A 20,187-nucleotide genomic window follows, 5' to 3' on the forward strand; every position below is an offset into this window, starting at 1 on the left:
CACCCCATTTTCTTCCTTGGCTTCCTGTATCTCTGGTTCAAATGAAACATGGAACAGTTACCTATAGCAAATATTCTGAGCATCTCCACGAAGTCAGATTGCCAGGCAAGTCCAACTTTCAAAAGGAGAAAAATAGGGAAATATGCTCAGTATAATTTAGGCATACTGATTGCCGAGGGCCTTTTTGTCCCCTTGACAAATGACCTGAGTTTATTTTCAAGAGTGGGATAGACAAACTCAGTTGGGAATGCAACATGGCTAAAGCAGGAAAGCATGAGTAGGAAGTCTGGGACCCTTCCCAATTTCTCACCCTGCGATGCTAATTCCATCACCAATATTAGTGAAATATAGGGCAGCTGAAATACTGAATTGCATCTCCAAAGGTCAGTATAGAGCCATACATAAAATATCTGTGAAATATTTTGAGATCCTTAGGAGCACAGAATGTTAGAGCTGAAAGTCATAGGTATCAGCAAGAATGTGGAAATAGACCATTTTCATTAAAAAACAAAAGACAAAGTACTACAAGTTACTGAGCCTGAAGCAGTTTGAGCTCTATGAATACTAGATCAAACAATGCGTACACAAACTATCACAGGTCCTCTTGACTCTCACAGTGAAAAAATGAGCTCATACTTACTCAGTAGAAGTAAACAAAGCAGCTTTCTAAATACCAACACCATCCCTTTACACTCAGCACCTAAACTGAAGGCTTCGGATAACCATTTAATGCTTTTCTCTGTTTTCTCTTAGTAGGAAACCTATCTCTCACTTCCCTTCCCTGGTTTTGGTCTGTCTAGGGCTTTGCCAATGAGCAAGAAGCTAGCTCTTTCAAAATACTGGACACTAATACAGAATTTTCAAAAATGGGTGATGATGGCAGCAGAGTTTTCAATCTGTCTGAATCCCCTCATGAAAACAGACAATGAAACTGGATAGTGGAACTGAAAAACCCACGGATAACATTTAAACAAAACTAGATAACAAGGTATCCTCACCAACCCCCAAATACAAACAGATGAAGACAAGGCATTCATAGCCACAAATCTGCATGGTAGCAGTATCAGTATGGGACGAAGGAGAGAGAAGCAAGTGTACAGGGTTTGATAAACCTGAGAACAAACAGACAACAGGTACACACTGGAAAGCAGAGTAGGCCAATTGGAGAAGGGCAGTTGAAACTGGGAGGATGCTGATGTTTCCAAAACCAGGTGAATAACAGGGTCCGTGACAAGAATGACTGAAGAGGCTGGATCCGTCTAGCCCTTTGAATTCTCAACCCCAACCCAGAACTCCCTTGCATGACAGAGTCCCACAGTTAGGAGAAACTTATGGGAATGGAATAAAAATTGATCAGGACATAGCGGATAAAAAGATGGGGAAAAAAGTCCAGTCCAATATCGAGGGAAAGAATGGATTCCCAAAGTGTCAGAAAACAGGCTCATGTATTTATTAACACTGCACAACAACAGACGAGGGAGCTCAGAGTGGTTAGAAAAGCTTTCCTGGACCTCATTTCCTGCCTCAATCTAAATGCTTAGGAAAACTAATGTCACATAAAAAGAAGCAACACTCAAAACCCATACAAAGTTACTATTTAAAAACAAGACAATGAGAATACTATCCCTACAAATAATAAAAACACTGGAAAGATGCATCTGCAAAACAGATCAAAATTGTAACTTATTACCTCAAATAAAGCAAAAGACATTAAGGAAGTAATTGACAACTTGAAAGAACAACACAGGTCAGAAATAGGAAAAATCCCGGGGCACCTGGCTGACTCAGTCAGGATATGTGACTCATTGGATATGTGACTCTTGATCTTGGGGTTGTGACTTCAAGCCCCATGTTGGTGTAGAGGTTGCTTAAAAACAAAATCTTAAAAAAATAAAGAAATATGAAAAACTCAGAAATGAGCTGATAGAACTCAGGAAAGATGTAAAAATAAAAGGAAAAATATTTCAAAACAAAGACTAAACTATAAGGAACAGTGAGAGCAAAATGCACAATAATTAATGCCTTAAAGTAAAAGTTTAAAATTAAAAAATGAAGAATGAGTTAAAAGAAATTGAGAAAAAAAGAATAAATATTGAAGATAGGCAAAGAAAGTCCAATATACAGATAATAGAAATCCCTGAAGGTGAAAATTAAAGAGAATAGAAAAAAATTACTAACATGTATAATTCAAGAAAACATTCCTGAAAAAAGATTGAAATCATCATATTGAAAAGGCACATCGCTCATCTACTCAGGCCAAAAGGGAGTAACAGGGGCTGGATTTACTCTCCAATATGAAACAACTCAAAAAAACTGGACAAAATATATGAAACAATTGGTTTCAAGACACTGCTCATCAAGGAATGAAGGACAGTGATTCCCAAGATATGGGAAACAGTTGAGGTGAGCCCCATGATTATCCCAACTTGCTGCCTTGTGAGAGTTTCCAAGGTGTGGTACAGGCGGAGAAATCCAGCAGGAACTTGGCGGATTCTTCAAGTTGAGGAGATGAAGTTATGAGGCTAGTTAAGACCAAAAGGAGACAGAGTTATCAGGAAAGAATACTGAGAAAGAACTCCAGAGATCTGATTAGAGTCATATAGGGCATTCAGTCAAGTATTGATCAGTACTATCCAAGGCTGGGAAAGAACCATGTGAGAAGATTGGAAGAAACGTACCTGACACTCTATACAGCCCTAAAAATAATGCCTGCAAAGCGGCAGGAAAACATAACCATAAGAGAAGAATGATCAGTCAGTAGAAATCAATCCAGAATTGACACAGATGTTAGAATTAACAGACAAGGACATTAAGACAATTTTTATAACTGTGTTCTATATGTTCAAAAATTTAATAGAAACATGGAAAATATGAGAGATCCAAGTTGAACTTCTAGAGATTAAAAACTACAATGTCTAAGATTGAGAATACACTGGATGAGATGACTGGCATTGTAGAAAAAAGGAGAATAGTTGAACTTGAAGATGTAACTATAGAAACTATCTAAAATGAAAAAGAGAGAAGAAACCAATTTTTTAAAAGTTGGCAGAGCATCAGCGAGCTCTGGGACAACTTCAATAGCCTAATAGACATGTAATTGGAGTACCTGAAGGAGAGGAAGGAGACAGGAGCTGAAAAGTTATTGAAGAAATAATGTTCAAAATGTTTCCAAACTTGATGAAAACTAGAATTCAAAGATTCAAGAAGCTTAATGAATCCCAAGTACAAGAAACATGAAGAAAACTATATGAAAGCATATCACAATCAAATTGCTCAATACCACAGATAAAGAGAAAATCAAAATCATCCAGAGATAAAAGACATTTAACATACAAAGGAACAAGATAAGGATGACAAATTTCTTTTTGGGAGCAATGCAAGTAAGAAGGTCACATCAATCTAGACTTCTATATCCACCAAAAATATCTTTCAAAAAAAGTGTGAAATAAAGACTTTTTCAAATATAAAAAGCTGAGAGAAGTCATCACTAGCAGATCTGCATTGTTAGAAATATTGCACTACATCCTAGGCAGAAGAAAAATGATACTACATAGAAGTATGGTTCTATACAAAGGAACGAAGAACACCAAAAATGGTAAGTACATGTGCATAATGTATACTTTTTTTTATTATTTGAATTTCTTTAAAAAATAATTATCTGTTTAGAAAAAAATAATAGCAGTGTATTTTAGGATTTATAGCATGTGTAAAAGTAAATGTATGTCAACAATAGCAGAAAGTCCAGAAAGGGAGAGATGGAAGTAAAGCTTTTATAATATGCATTAAATGCTATAATGTTATTTGAAGGTAGACTATGATATGTTAAAGATGTAAATTATAAACCCTAAAAGCAATGACTAAATAATAGTCATAGCTAATAAACCAACAAAGGAGATAAAATAAAATCATAGAAAATATTCAATTAATCCAAAAACAAGGCAGAAATAGAAAAGAATGCAACAAAATACAGATCAGATGAATAGAAAAAAAATAAAATGATAGATTTAAACCTACTCATATCCATAATCACAATAAATTTAAATGGTCTTAACACCGTCAATTAAAAGGCAGAGGTTATTGGAATGGCTTACAAAGGCAAATAGATTAAAGTAAAAGAATGAAAGAAGATAAAACATACTCATAGCAATCGTAAGAAAACTTTACTTCTGTGCATCAAAGAACACAACCAACAGAGTAAAAAGGAAACCTACATAATAGGAGAAAATATTTGCAATCATATATCTGAGAAGGGGTTAGTGTACAGAATACATAAAGACCTCCTATAACTGAACAACAACAAAATATGATTAAAAATGAGGGAAGAACTTGAGTAGACATTTCTCCAGAGAACATATATGAATGGCCAATAAACACATGAAAACATGTTCAACATCACTAATCATTAGAGAAGTGTAAATCAAAATCACAATGAGATAGTAACTTACACCCATTAGGATGGCTAATATCAAACAAACAAAAACCCAGGGAAATAATAAGTGTTAGTGAAGATGTAGAGAAATTGGAATCCTTCCTCGTACACCGCTGGTGCAAATGTAAAATGGGACAGCTACTATGGAAAACAGAAGAGTGGTTCCTCAAAAAATTAAACATAAAATAATCATATGATCCAACAGCTCCACTTAATAGCTTTCAAAGAGGCATTTGTACACCCATGTTGAGAGCAGCATTATTGACAATAGCCAAAAGATGGAAGCAACCCACGTGCCCATTGACAGATGATGTATTAACAAAATATCATACATATAAAGATGACTGGCATACAAATCTATATACATACAATGGAATATTAGCCTTAAAAAGTAAGGGCATTATGACACATGCTATGACATGGATGAACCTTGAAGACATTATGATAGGTGAAATAAGCCAGTCACAAAAAGACAATTACTGTATGATTTCTCTTACATGAGGTATCTAGAGCAATCGAATTAAGAGACGGAGAGTGGAAAGGTAATTGGCCAGGTGCTAGGGGGAAGGGAGAATGGGGAGTTTGTTTAACAGGAATGAAGTTTCAGTTTTGCAAGATGAAGAGTTTTGGAGATTAGTTGCACAACAATGTGCATGTACTTAATAATACTGAACTATATACTGTAAAATAGTATGTTAAATTTCATACTATGTATATTTTATCACAATTAAAAATAATAAAAAGGAAGGGAGAGGTGGTATATTAATATTACACAAAATGGATTTCAGAGCAAATAATATTACCAGGAAGAAACAAGGCTATCTTACAACATCAAAGTGGTCAATTCATAAGAAGGAAAAAGCACACCATGTTCCTGGAAATACTAGCCTGAATGACCAATTCCATGATATATTGTAATAAAAATCACAGGACTTTAAAGAACAAGAAAAAATATTTGGGGCAATAGAAATAAAGAATAGAAAAAGAACATGTGGCATAAAATAGAAAAAAATAATCATCAGACGTTGACAGTACTACTTTATGTCACAAGAAAATGGAGTGACATGTGCAAGACAATGAAGAACAGAAAATGTGAGCCAAGATTTTGCATTCAGCAAACCTGCCTCTCAATTGCAAAGGGTACAGACTATCAACATGTGGCAATTTAGGGAAACTAGTCTCATAGACCTCCCTAAAAAAGTCTACTAGAGAACCAACAATGAACAAAGCAACCAGAGAGATATTTGTGGGGAGCGTTAAATATATACATTAAATATATACCCCCCTTATCCATGGGGTATATGTTCCAAAACCCCCAGTGATGCCTGAAACTGGATGGTACCAAACCCTCTTATGCTATGTATTTTCCCATACATACATACCTATGATAAAATTTTACTTATAAATAAGGCAAGGTAGAAGATTAACAACCACAATAATAAGATAGAACAATGATAACAATATACTAGAATAAAAGTTATGTGAATATGATCTCTGTCTCAAAATATCTTATTGTACCGTTCTCACACTTCTTCTTGTGACGTGAGGTGATAAAATGCCTACGTGATGAGATGAAGTGAGGTGAAAGATGTAGGCACTGTGACTATAGTGTTGAGTTACTACTGACTTTCTGACAATATATTCATCAGAAGGAGGATTGTCTGCTTCCAGATGGAGGTTAACCACAGGTAACCGGAACTGTGGAAAGCAAAACTGTGGATAAAAGGGGAGTACTGTAGGGGCACCTGTGTGGCTCAGTCAGTTAAGCGTCCAATTCTTGATTTTGGCTTAGGTCATGATCTCTTGGTTCATGGGATCAAGCCCTGCATTGGGCTCCATGCTGACAGCACAGAGCCTGCTTGGGATTCTCTCTCTCCCTCTCTGTATGCCCCTCTCCCTCTTGCTCTGTCTCTAAATAAATAAATAAATAAACAAACAAACAAACAAATTTTTTTGAAAAGGGGGCTACTGTAATTACTTGTCACACTAAGACTACATGAAGGCTTAGAGGGAGAGTAAAGTATCTAATAGCTCTATGCTCTGACAATGTAGATACAGTACAACTATTTCTTAATGGTGGGGGGAATGGAGAGATCATATAGAAAACATTTAAAAGTGGTTTTGGTCATCATAATGATGGCATGATTGGTATTGTTATTCTGAGACTGCTGTGTATGAAATATGGGATAAAATAAGTAATTGTGGAATATTCTCATCTATCATTCCCTGTGTCCTTGAGAACCAGGGCGCTTGGCATGAAAGAAAAGAAATACAGATTTAAGAGGTTAATAAAAGCTCTATAATCCACTGTTCTCTCTCTCTCTTTCCTCTCCTCCCCCATATATTTGATAATTGTATATATATATAATTATAATTTATATAATATATGTAATTAATAAATATATATAATTATATAATATATAATTATATATATATGTATATATGTTTGGATCCTGATATGAATATAATATATATATCTTTTTGACTAATCCTGGGCTCTTTTCCCTAAGGACATCACCAAATGGCTAACTCACTAGGATATCACCAAATGGCTATCTAACTCACTAAATGTATCCACCATAAAGTAGCTATGACTGGTAATGATGTCAAGTGTTATTTTGTCCAAGACTGTCAGTATTTTATGATTCAGACACTCAGTGTCCTTGATCTAAGTAATCGCCTTCTGTGGTGGGTATTCGTATTGTCCTGTACATCATTCACACTTCCTTGTCAACCAGGTGCTGATTTTATGCTAGACTCAAGTGGCTATATGCCCGGCACACAAGCTATAATTCTCCCTCCCTTACCCTCTATTCTTGCTCTCACACACTCTCTCTCTCTTCATGGGCTTTCTTGTGTTCACTTCTTACCGTATGTCTGAATTGTTCTTTTTGTCCTGCAGTTTAATTTTGTTAGTTTTTTTCCATGCATATGGCAGAAAATGCCTTACCAGAGCTCCCAAATTTACATGTGCCATACAGACTAGCTGTTTCTTAAAGCCTTTTTTTTTTTTTTTTTTTTTTTTTTGAGAGACACAGAGAGAGAGAGAGAATATTAAGTAGGCTCTACACTCAGCCTGGAGCCCAGTGTGGAGCTTGATTCCATGACCCTGGGATCATGATCTGAGTCGAAATCAAATGTCAGACGCCCAACCGACTAAACCACCCAGGGGCCCCAGACTAGCTGTTTCTGAACTATAATTCTAAATTTCTGGGACAGAGAATCCTAGTGGCTCAATTTTGGTTAGGGGCATTCTTCTGATCTAATCAGCTGTATCTAGGGAGGGCTGTGTAGTACTAACATGACAGCAACTGTAAGAGCCACCCCTCTGAGTAGATAGGCTGGATGTAGCAGTCAGAGGTGTGCACGGATAAGGCAGACACCCCAAGAGGGTATTCACTACAAACCTGACTATAGTTGACCCATTCTGGATTCCCACAGCTATATTCCCAGGGCTATGATATTCTTAAAATTTTTTTAATGTTTATTCATTTTTGAGAAATAGAGACAGGGTGTTAGCAAGGGAGGGGTACACAGAGAGGGGGATACAGAATCTGAAGCAGGCTCCACGCTCTGAGCTATCAACACAGAGCTTGATATGGATCTTGAACTCATGAACCTTGAGATCATGAGTCAGATGCTTAACCAGCTGAGCCACCCATGCGCCCCCCTCCCCAGGACTATGATCTTCTTAAGGCCAGGGCCTTAAAGAGTTGCTGACTAATATAGATATCACAGAAGGACCTCCACATTTAGGTGGATGTGTTGGATATAATATCTGTCAGTGCAATACTCCAAGTCTTTCCAGCTGTTCCTCTTCTGGGCAGGTAGGATTTTATATTCTGGCATACCCTGAGGTTGGATCACACCATGTGATCAGTTTTGGCCAATAGGCTGTGAGCATTTAATGACTTATGAAAAGCCTTCCAAGATGGCCTTTTCCCTTTGCCATGAACATTGACAATGTTTCAGACAGTGGATGTTTGGATCCTGACATGAATATTACAATGCAATGGCCCTGCAATGGACATGTAATATAAGTAGAAATAAGTCACTGAGATTCAGGGCTGTTTGTTAGCCTACCTTATTGATTGATACCATGTAAACAGGGCTGGGATCAGCATCATTTCTGGAAAAAAGTCACTTAAAGTCTAATTCGTAGTACTAAGTCGGTCACACAGACTCCTCTCCCCTCCTCTGTTCTGAGCCTCCCATGAATTTTTTTATCCTTACCTCAGAAAGAAAAGTGCTATTTCTTAGTAGTGATACCACCAAGAAATAATGGAGTTGAGAGCTTCTTTCTTGCTTGGATGCGGCTGGTGCCTAGTGGGGTGCATACATGGACCTTTTGGTTAAGGGTGTTTGGTGTTCAATCCAGCTCAAAAAGAGCTGTCCTTTGTTGAGACTCAGCCTGGTTTTTAGAAGGACAGGGCCTCAGGCAGGGAATGCAGCTTAACCAGATAAGGCTCCTGAAGCTGTCCCTCTTCCTGCAAAAGTCATAGAAGAGAGGTTTAGGAGTCTGGAAAGCCAAGCTGAAAGCCTGGGTGCTCCAGCCCACATGCAGATCCCAAATGTGGGAATGCGATGTGATGATTTTATGAAATATAAAAGTCAAATGAATTTTTCATGAAGAAGTTATCTTCCCAAGATGCAATAATGGAAAATTCCTTTCAAGAACTGGTGTTTAGACCTCACAAAAATGCGCAGCAAATTGCATTGTGATTTATTTGTCAATGTTTTTATAGGTTAGGCGTTACTTTCTACCCCACAGCTGGAGTCAATTTTTAATATTTAAAAGTGGAAAGAAAGCAAAACCTAAACACGTCCAGAGCTGTCTGTTTTAGATTGAGCTTTTCCCAAACAGTGCTGTTTAGAACTGAACCCTGAGCATGGTCGGTCAGCGGCCAGCTGGCACTTACCTCCCTGCAACATAGAATTAAAATATCTGGGACTGGGCAGATTACATAGAAGACCTCCTAAATTGTAGTTGGTGGGCCTGGTGTTTATAACCACTTTCGAATGCATGTAGCCTGTCTGCCCTCCTGATTGAGGAGGGAAAGAGTCTTTGTGCTTTTTATTCTGGGTTTCCTTCTTGCTCAGAGCTCAAGGTGCTGTGAACGTAATTTTCAAGTTCAGTGGTTTCTGGCCCCCTTTGATGGCTGGGTTAGCAGGGATCCCACAAGACAGTCTCCTTCGTGATTTCCAGGACACCAATCAACTACAGAGAAGCAGCCTGTCCTCTCTAGACTTTTGACTTCCGTGGGGTCTACTCTGGGAACTACTCAGGGCCCATCTTCCTGGGCCTGCAGGTGAAACCATGAGGCCAGCCTTGAAGGTGGGTTCTTACAGAAAGGATTCAAATCACAAGAGAACAAGCCATCAGGCCGTAAAGCTTAACCCCATTACACATTCCCTTGGGCCCCATCTCCAGGCTCAAACAGGGGCCTCATTATAACTGGTGATAAAGAATTCACAAAGCAAAACTGGTCTGTGCTTTTGGGAACAGGACAGAATGGTGTCCCTAGAGCACAGCATTCATACCTCAGTGCATGGCACATCACACTTTGTGCTCAATTGCAGCCCCCATTGTTGAGGCCTCCAGGCTGGCACTGGCTGCTGCTAAGGCTGCCATGTGTGTGCCTACCAAAAAAGGATTCTGTAACATACAACATCTGGAAGGAGGAAAAGCAGCCCTAATTGTGACAGGCACAATCCCTTTGGGTAGGAGTTGATACCCTTCTGATGGAGGGGGTGTTTCTCTTTGCCCTCTCTCTTTCTGCTCCCTCCTGATCATTCTATAGCCAAGGCCCACAGGAGGAGTTGACCCATTTCCAAATGTGTGCTTTGGTCCAGCCAAATCAGCCAGTGGAGGACTTTTGGGGCTGCTGACAACATCCCCCAGTCAGGCTTTGAGAAGCACCAACAATCCATAGAGACAAGCTTTGGGTTACAAGGAGCCTCAGCAAACCATGGAAATGTAAGATGTGCCAGCATTTTAGGCTCAGCTTCAACTACCATGGACTTTTCCCAGGAACCATGCTCAAGGTCTTCAACAGGAACACCAGCATCAAGAGAACCCCTTCAATAAATCCCCCAATTCATAGCATCAACAAATGAAGGGCTGGGGAAGAGCAATGATTATTCCCCATCACAAAAGGATTTCTTGACTCACAAAAGGATTTACCATGGATTTCCTTTTAAAAGTGCACACTCCAAGAGCACCTATCATATGATTCAATTTAATGCACAAATCTCCAAGAACACACGCCATGCAGAGTCGAGTATATGGGTAATTGGAGCTAATGTGCAACAGAGCTGCCCGCCAGCAGGGGGAGCTCTTCCCCTGGTTCACAGATTACCCAATAGAAACTCCCTAAGGCTTAAAGAGCAGGGAGCCCCTGTCCAAAAGAACACAGATACCCAGTGGATTTGTCATTTTTCCTGAGGGCACTGGGGAGCCCCTGAAGGATTCACGGACATCTATGGAATCGTACTGGGTCATCCTGCCTCTTTTGCTCAATATCTCTGACATCTTTGGGAAACACGTTTGCAAAAATGGTGTTCCCTGCATTTTCAACTTAAATGCATTAAAATGCATTACAGTGATGACCCATGAATCTTTTTTAGGGACCAAGGGCAGGTTCTGGTTTAGGGGTGTTTCTCAGGAAGTGTAAAGCTTTGTTTTATTTTGTTGGGGACGAGGAGAAAGATAGGCAAGAATGGGAGGGAGATGGAGGCAGAAATGCTATTGTTTTATGCTCCAGTGGTGCTCCAAACCTTGCAGCAGGCAGTTTGGCACTGAAAATGGTGCTGTTTGAAAGTTAATGGGCAAGACATTCTGAGAAATGGGTTGTGGAGATAAGCATCAGGAGGAAACTGCACCGTTTGAAGTTTGCCTGCATCCAGGAAACCAAGAAAAGCAGAGCCACCCATTAGCTGGATTGCAACTCACACACGCACACACTCATGGAATCCAAACACTGTCCAAAGACAAACATCTCCCAGAAGCAAATGAAGAATGACTTTCCCCCACCCCTAAAAAGAGCTGGGGAAATGGTATTTCCTTCCTGTGCTGGGGAAAAAAGTCACGATATTCTCGGAGAGAGATGTGAGTGAGCTCTGGAGGGCGAGAACTGGGCATCGTCCCTTTATTCCTGCTGAATGTTGATAATAAAAACAAATGTCTTGACTTCAGAGAGTTCCAAAAAGCATAGGAACCCAAGGGGAAGTGATGAAAATAAGAAATGAGTGTTGTCTTGAATACTTTATACCAGAATTAGGCCACTGTGATCTCCCTCCAGAGTGACTGCAATGGCTTTCCCACCTCTGGTCTTGATTACCTCCCCAGTTTACCCTCCGTAGTGCTGCCAGGAGGATCTTTCCCAATCAGAATCTGCTTAGAATCCTTCAGTGGCTCTCCACTGCTTACAGGATAAAGGCCCACCTCAGGCATAAGTGATGAGGCCCTCCATACTCTCCTCTCTGAGGTTACCTCTGAATCTCATGTCTTGCCCTTTCAGGAGGTCTTGTAGCTCCCTGAATGGACCGTGTTTTCAGTGGCATAGGAAAGGTAAACAGTGCCGGGGGCATTGCAATGTACCCTGGGTCCTTTCTCCTTACACAGGCTAGAATTTGTCCAGACTCCTGTCTCTGAGGGATCCCCACAGACTGGGCATGTGTTCTCTTTTGCTCCCCTTTGCTCTGCCCCCTATAGTTTCCACACTCACTCTGGATTTTTGCACACACCCAAGGCTCTCTTTTCACATCCCTGCTTCTGTTTTACCCTTCGGACAGTGAATTAGACATTATTTCATCAAGGAAGGCTTTTCTGACTACCCAAGACTCATAGGGACACCCCCGATATCGCCTTCCTTTGTCACCCTGTGTGTATCCCTACTGTACCTTTTGCATGCTGTGCATAATTACCTGATGATCTGTCCCTTGTCCCCTCTAGACTGCCAGCTCCACAGAAATGCAACTTTTCCCCTGCTATGTCCCCATTCCTAGTCTGTCATACTCTAGGAGCTCAATATTTTCTCAATGAAAATATTCCTTTCCCTCAGACTATCAAAAGACTACCTTGGCTTTTGGGGATAACTTTTTCTGGTCAAATAAAATATATTATTAATGATGCCACAGTTTGGCCTGTGCGTGGTGCATCTGTTGACAGATGGATCTGACTGCTTTATTTTGCTGTAAGGAATATCCCTCCTTCTTCAAGAGCTCTCTCTCACAGGCACTTCCATTACCTTAATATTTTATTATGCAGCCATTTTTCAGGGTGTAAGGGCATTGTCTCTGTTAATCAAATGTCAGACTAGAGTAGTCAAGGCTAGTGATTCACCTGGGATTCCAGGAATTAGAAAGCTTTGTTAACAGGTCATTTGAGCTGAGGCTATGTGATTACAGGTATTCAGTTCTACTTTCACACAAAAGACCTGTAAACAAATAGAGATCAGGGGTTGCTAAAACATTTTCCAGGGGTGTCAGAGGGCCACAAAATTGAACATTCCGTTCACTTTCTTACATCCTATACATCTATAGGACCTAAGCTCTGCAGAATATTGCATCACCAGGTCAACGTTTGATCTCATCAGTCTGATAGTTTACTACTGTCCAACTCCTGTAGATAGAGAAGCCTGCAGGATGCATACAAGCAGAGTATTAGATTACATCAAATACCCCATCCTCAACCACAGTGGACGCCAGAGAGATTATATGTTTGGCTCTAATGAATGCTCAGGGATGGACAAGGCCCTTGGAGGCTGAAGAGCTGCTTACTGGGAGTTTAAGGCCCACACGTCCTGCAGCCTGTCTGCACATACAATGTGGCTGCCTGCCACTTCCTGACTTTGTGGACCTTAGGAAAGTTACTTAAGCTCTCCATGCTCCAGTTTCCTCATTTGTTCAAAGGGGACAGTGACAATACCTATCTATCTCTCAGAGTTGTTGAGAGGATTAAATTAGCTGATGAGTTGCATAGAACGGTGCCTGACACTAGGTAAGCATCACAATAGATGTGAGCTATAGTTATGACCATAACAAGAAGGGTGAACAGACTTTATCTCTGTTTGAGTTAACCCTGCTGTGGTGACCACGATAAACAACAGAGCAACATATCTTGTGTAAATCGTGTATATTTCATCAGGACATTGGCTGTTTGGCCCCTGGTTTGCTGGCTTTAGAAAGGATCTAGAAATGAAGTGGTTTCACCGGTCTGATCAGGCCAGAGTGAGTTGTGGGAACAGGCTTTCAGAATGTGGCCCTGTGGTTTCGGGGCAAGGGAGCCACAGGCGAGTTCTTTTACTTCTCAGATCAAGCAGTAGAGCATTCTGAACTCCAGCCAGTCCCAAGGGCTTCGTGATCTCAGCTCAGTCCTTGCTGCCAGCTTGAGTCCTCTGCAAACTGGAGCTGGTGTTGCAGATGCCACACAAGCTGCTTAGTGGAGCCAGTGAGCCTGGATTCTGGGTGGCAAAGATTCCCTCTGGGGAGACTTGTGCAAAAGTATTTCTTCCCACAGAGTGTTTGAAGGCAGGTTGGCCCAGGAAGAGATGTAGTTAGAGAGAGCAAAGGAGGATGGTTGGGAGGAATTCAAAGCCCCTCTCACACCGAAATGAGCTCGGATGAAGACAGCTCAGTGGGAAGACGGGAGGAGACACACAGGTTTGGGAATTAGCACGGACAGGACTTGTGATGGATTCGATGGGGTAGGGGAGAGAGTGAGAATGGCTCTACGGCTTTTTCTTGGAGCATCTGGATGGCTGCACACCCCCTTTCCAGTCTGAGTAAGCTAGGGTGTCCGTGACAGCCCCATTGGACCCTCCACCATCACCCCGCTCATCAAACTCCCCTTCCCTCAGGACTGTCCCACTGTGCTTTAGAGGAACCAGGGTGACGGACACTTTGGGGTACCTTTCCTAGATGAAGTCTACTTCCATCCAGCAAAATCTCTAGCCGACTCCCCAAGGGAAGGTGCTGGAATGACGTCCATCCCTTCCCAGATGTAGGGTAGATGCCTACAGGAGAGGGGGCATCAATCAACTCCTTCTGCCTCCCACAGAGCGTCCTACAGTGCAGTTTTAGAAACTAGGGTAAAGAAGACAAAGAGTGTGTCGCTTCTGCCTGAACAGCTATCACAGAATTGTGACTTAGCCCAGGCTATGCAAGAGAGGCTGCTCCCTTCACTTAGCCACATCTCTTCCCTGTGTCTGCTCCCTCAGCCAGCACAACATCAGCAAACCAAAAAGGATAGTCTGAAGGTCTAATCTGCAGAAAATCCTTTCAGATCTGGAAGGAGTTAGTTATGTTTCTAGAAAGCTTCTACATAATCATCTTTCTCTTTCTCCCCCCACCCATACACACACACGCACACACACACACACACACACACATTTTATTTACAGTCCAGGAAAGACCCATACATTCTGAATATATACTCCACCCTCCCCACAAATTACTGTAAAATTCTAAAAAACCTACACATGCTTGTAAATAGATCACCCTTAAATGGAGCAAGGATCTCTGAATATCCCATGAGTCATGCAGCTAAAATGTCCCCCGGGAGCCCGAGTCGGCAGCACACGTTTTCCCATAAAAAATTGAGTTCAGAGCTTTCCATGGCACCCAGCTCTATGCCAGGAAGAGCCCATCTGTGCGTAGTGGGGAAGCCATCAGTCAGGAAACCTGTGAGACCAGATGCTACGCCCTTCACCTGGTGGAAAGTCTCCCCCAGGAAGTCACTTAGGACAGCGAGGAAAGTCACGCTTCCAGAGCAGAAAGAGCAAATAGTCAAGGAATGCAGGCTCGGGTTCTAGTATAGGCTTTGTCCTGTGTTCCCCCAGGAAATATGCCTCCCTTCACCGGGCCTTTGTCACCTTATCTCTGAAGGGATGGGGCTAGACCAGATGAAATTCAACAGTGTCTGAGCTGCATATGTGCTGTACAAATGAAAAATATTTTTTAAAGCCCAGATTCAGCTCCATTCCTCAAAGAGCATGCAGTCTTGTGCATGGATAACTATGGCACTTCATAGTTAGGGCCTGGGGCCCCCATGAAGGCTGAGAGCCACCCTCTCACATTTAAGAGGCTGAGATGCTGTGTCTCCCTGACTAGAGCAGCCTCAGGTTGGGGTGAGTGGAAGTCATAACACCACAGAAATGTCACAGGCAAGGGAGGGACCTGTGGGCTCTTCTCCTTTCACTATTGGCCATGGCTAAACTGTGGAGCTTCTAAATTCACACACGCCACCAGATACTGGGAACATCCTGATGGGCATAGAAGAGGAGTACAAAAACACTCAGATGTGGCCCTGGCCTGAGCTGTCCCCCGCTGCTCTTCTCTCTGTGTCTCAGTCAAGCCAAGCAGACCTCAGCAGGGGAGCGAGAAGCTGAGAGAAATCTCCTTAATGAGTTGGTGAGTGTCAGTCTGTCTGCTGAAGGGGTACTGGGGGTTCCCGAAGGAATCTCTAGCCCTCCTGGGGCCTGGTTAGTGGGATAAGCACTGTTTTCTATGGGGCCCCGGGCAGCCTCAGGCTGAAGGGTGGTCTGGGTGGTTCCTACCTGCAGGTGCTAGGTCTCACACAAGGCCCTTTTTCCTCCTACTCACCTGCTTTCCATCAGCTGCCTGCATCTTCCACATCTGTGCATTCAGCAATCATGGCTATCTACTAATTCCCACTTGGAGGAAACAGCTTTATAGCCACTGCCTGCCAGCTCCTTTTGGTCCCACCTTAAAGCCTCTGCACCCCTCCTCCCGTCCCTCACTCTGGGCCTCATGAGGTCTGCCAGCCTCTTTTCCCAGAGGTGCAGCAAGAGCCCAAATCCGAAGCCGTCTTCCTTTCTCCTCTCTGGTTTCCACTTCCTTAACTGACCTTTCTCCAAAGGCAGCTGGCCCGAGTCTCTTTTTTTCCTGTTCTTCCAAACTAAAATGTGTGACTATCACTCACTAACTCCATGACTGAGATTTTTCTAGCTCTTAGGCTGGTTAGCCACCAGTTGCTTGCACCCCCAAACCAGCTCACCCCTACTCTGAGCCCCGGGGGACTCACCTCCTGTGGACTACATCTCCCAGAATCCCCTGTAACTCGTTCCAATCGGGTTCAGTCAATGGGAGGCACCTGGAAGGGGGTGGGGGCTGGGAGGAAAGATAACTCAGGGTACTTCTCACCCATTCCATACCCTCTTTCTGCTTTGGGGGCGTCTGGGGCTTTTGTTGAGGCCCTCCATGACTCTGGCTTCCACTAGGCAGTGTCTCCTCCGTAGTTTCACTTTTCTCTGGACCAAAGTTACGCCGTGACTTCTCCTCCTCCCTTTAGCCCTAGGGTGGTAATGACTTCCCACATTGCTGATCTCTGCGTGCTCCACCATGTGTTCCCATAACCCTGCCCACGCTTCTGTAATAGTCTCAGAGCCCTCTGGGGGCGAATCCTGTTTCCTGTTGTGACCATACGGATGCAATAGTTCTCCACTTTTAATTTCAGAGTTTGACTCACTGCCCTTTTAAAATTATATAATTTTTCCACTAAGATCACAAGAATGGATGCTTTGGTGTCAACATTATGCCTACTAGAAGCTCTAGAGGAACTCAAGAGAAGCTAAATTCCTTGATAAAGCTGGGCATCATGGGAAGAAAAGACACTCTCTGAGAGACAAGATGAGAAGGTCTGCCAAGAAGTTTCTCCCATGATTGGTGGGAGACCCTGACTCCCTGATGAAAAGAAGTGAGGGAGAGCCCAGCCTTGGAAGAAGAGAGTGAGGCACAGTGATCCCAGATCTGTTTATTTTTAAGGAAACAAGACAAAATAAAACAAAACCCCTGAAAGAATCTATGTGCCTGCCACCCAAAATGAACAAATGCTTACATTTTTAAATTTACTTCAGATCTTTTTAAAAAAGAAACAAAACATTACAGAGTTAAAATACCCTATGTCCTCACACCAGAGACCTGCTCCCTTTCCTTCCTTCCCAAAGTCACCACTGTGATGAATTCTGCCTGTTCCCAGTCCTTCTGTTTACAACTTCACTGTACATCCATGTATTGATAAACAGTATATAACAATGTTCCATGCTTTGAAACTTGTATGAAACATGGTATCATTTTCTACATATATTCTGCACCTTGATTTTATTACCCAGCATTGTGTTGTCTGCATCAGGCTTCTTTGCTCCATAGAGATTGGATCCATGCTTTCTGGTTGCTGTGTAATATTCCATCATATGGACGCTCCATAACTTACTCGTTTTACCCAAATTCCCACTGGTGGGCATTTTGTGGTTTCAGGCTTTTTTGGTTTCTGGAAGCAGTGTTTCTAAAACAAATACACAAGTTTCCCTAAGAAGGGAAGTGTTTCCCAGAAATGGAATGTTCAGTTCAGTTGGATATGTGTATTTGCAGTTTTATTAGAGTTTGCCAAAATTCTTCTCCAAAATGATTTTACCTACCTGGTGAATTCCCATTCCCCTGCATTTTTATCAATACTTGGTATTGTCATAATTTTTCATTTTTACCAAGCTAAAAACACGAAATTGAATTGTACTGTTTAAATGGAATATTCCCATTTACTGGTGAGGCTCAGACATCTTTTCACAACTTTCACATGTATGTTTGATGCTCAGGGTTCTTCTGTAAATTGTTGGTTTAAAGTCTTTACTCATTTTTGTTGTTGTTGTTGGGCTTTTTGTCCTTTTTAGAAATTGACTTAAAGAATTCTTTATATATTTCTAATATTAATCCCTTATGACCTGACTTTTACCTTTTTTTCAGAAGTTTTAAAATTTGACATTTCCCTTTTTGATTTCTGATTCTCGTGTCTTATGAAATAAACCCTTCCCTACCTCCCTGTCACAAAAACATTCTCACAAGCGTTTAGGTCTTTAAGCCATCTGGAATTTATTTTTGGGTGTGGTGTGAGGTAGGAATCTAATGTAATTTTTTTCCACATAGGAATCCAGTTGTCTTAACATATTTATTGAATGGCTCATAATTTCCCCACTAATTTATAATGCTTCCTCTATCATACACCGGAGTCCACTTTATGTTGGATCTATTTCTGGGTTTTCTATTCTGTTTTATTGACAGATTTGTCCATTCCTGTTCCATACCCTCCCACTCACTTTGTTAAACACATTAGACAAAACCCATAGCCTTTTATCTCCAATCCCCATTTCCACATTTCCCTCCTTAATTTTGTCCTGCACTCATCTATGAGCCCTATCTTCCCAAGAATCATCATCACCTAATTTATTTTGTGCCTACTGTGTGCTAGACAGTGCTAACTACACACATATTATGTAGTTATTCCTCACGGCCCTGTAAGGTGATCTATGTTTGCCAATCAAGACACTGAGGCTCAGAGGTTGAGAAACTTGCCAATGTCATACAGCCAGTAAAAGACAAAGCTACAACTGGAACCCAGGTTTGTTTGATGGCACCCCATTTCCACTTTCTAGCCCTTCAAGGCTTCCATAATCTGGTCCTCACCTGATCTCAGAATCTTTCTGTCTTTAAAATGGGTATAATAATCCTTCCTTGCAGAGTTGTTACAAGGATTATGTGAAATTATAATTGTGAAAGCACTTAGCACAGTGCCTACTACATAATAGGTACTCAATAAATGCCAGTTAAAGTTGAATAAAAAGTAGACAATAGTTGCCAAAGTTAAAAAGAAAGAAAGAAAGAAAGAAAGAAAGAAAGAAAGAAAGAAAGAAAGTTTACCCCAGCCCATTATCCCTGCTTTAGAATCCCAGGGAAGGAGGAGGGCTGGGCAAGAGTGGGTAGAGTGAGTAGGGGTAGAAGTCTTTGGATAGTTCCACCTTCCACTCTGCTTCCTCTGGTTAGGGTCTCCCAGGAGCAACTGGAAGACTGGTGAGGGGAAGCTGACAAGGAAGGTAAACCCTTAGAAATCTTATTTCTTCCTGCTGAACCTCAGGGCTGAGGATCAACAGCTGCTCTGTAGCTCTGGACATACACAGCAAGCTTGGCTATTGAGTGGCTGTCATGAGGTTTCAGCCTTCTAGGCATTCAGAGCTGGAGCGGACATCTTCCCTCTTTGGGCTGCCTGAGGAAGGACTGGGGCCAGTCATCCCTTAGTGATTCCCATGGCAACAAGGCAACTGTAGGCCTCCCTCAGAGGAAGCAGGTGAAACAAGACAGCCCTTCCGGGCAGCTCTCTGACTAATGGGAACCACATTGACAAAGGAAGCTGATTGACTTGAGAAATCCAGCACAGCGCGCGGGCTCCCTTTAATGCTGGAGGATTATGGTCACTTGCAATTTTCTTGCTAATTGAAGTTTTTGTAGGAAAAGCAAACACACATATACACATGTACGCATGTATTTCCACGCTGATTCTATTTCAGAAGCAGTGGGTTGTACACATCGTTACAGGCTTTCTTTGACTCCAGCCCTCACATCTGCACCGTATCAACGACAGCTCCAGCTATGGCCCCAGGACACGCCACAGGGGTCAGAATAACAGGAAAACAGGAGTGGAGAGGACAGTGCCCTCTCTCCCTTGTTTAACTTGGAAATCCTGCCTGAGTCTTAAGAGAGGCAATATGTTGGGTCCTAAAAGAGGTGAAAATTACACCCAGTTACTCAGAGAGAAACCCAAAAGGGCTACAGCCGATTTTCCTCTGCTGGTGGTCTGGCTTGGGGTGTTGGGGCAGCAGCTTAGGGCCATGGATTCCTCTGCATACGACAATGTGGAAAGAGCAGGACTTTTTCCTTAAGCCATCCCACCTTGCTCCCCTAAATTAAGT

General features: G+C 41.9%; 1 long non-coding RNA gene across 1 annotated transcript; it reads left to right on the forward strand.

The window, feature by feature from the left end:
- Positions 1-15,538: 15,538 nt before the first annotated feature.
- On the forward strand, positions 15,539-17,487 carry LOC121043189 (uncharacterized). The gene is made up of 2 exons (XR_005796718.1): positions 15,539-15,841; positions 16,954-17,487. It is a non-coding gene; the product is annotated as an uncharacterized LOC121043189 (long non-coding RNA).
- Positions 17,488-20,187: the final 2,700 nt, after the last annotated feature.

The sequence above is a fragment of the Herpailurus yagouaroundi genome, unplaced genomic scaffold, assembly GCF_014898765.1.
Source record: "Herpailurus yagouaroundi ecotype Mexico unplaced genomic scaffold, PumYag 186, whole genome shotgun sequence".
In the NCBI taxonomy this organism is placed as follows: domain Eukaryota; kingdom Metazoa; phylum Chordata; class Mammalia; order Carnivora; family Felidae; genus Herpailurus; species Herpailurus yagouaroundi.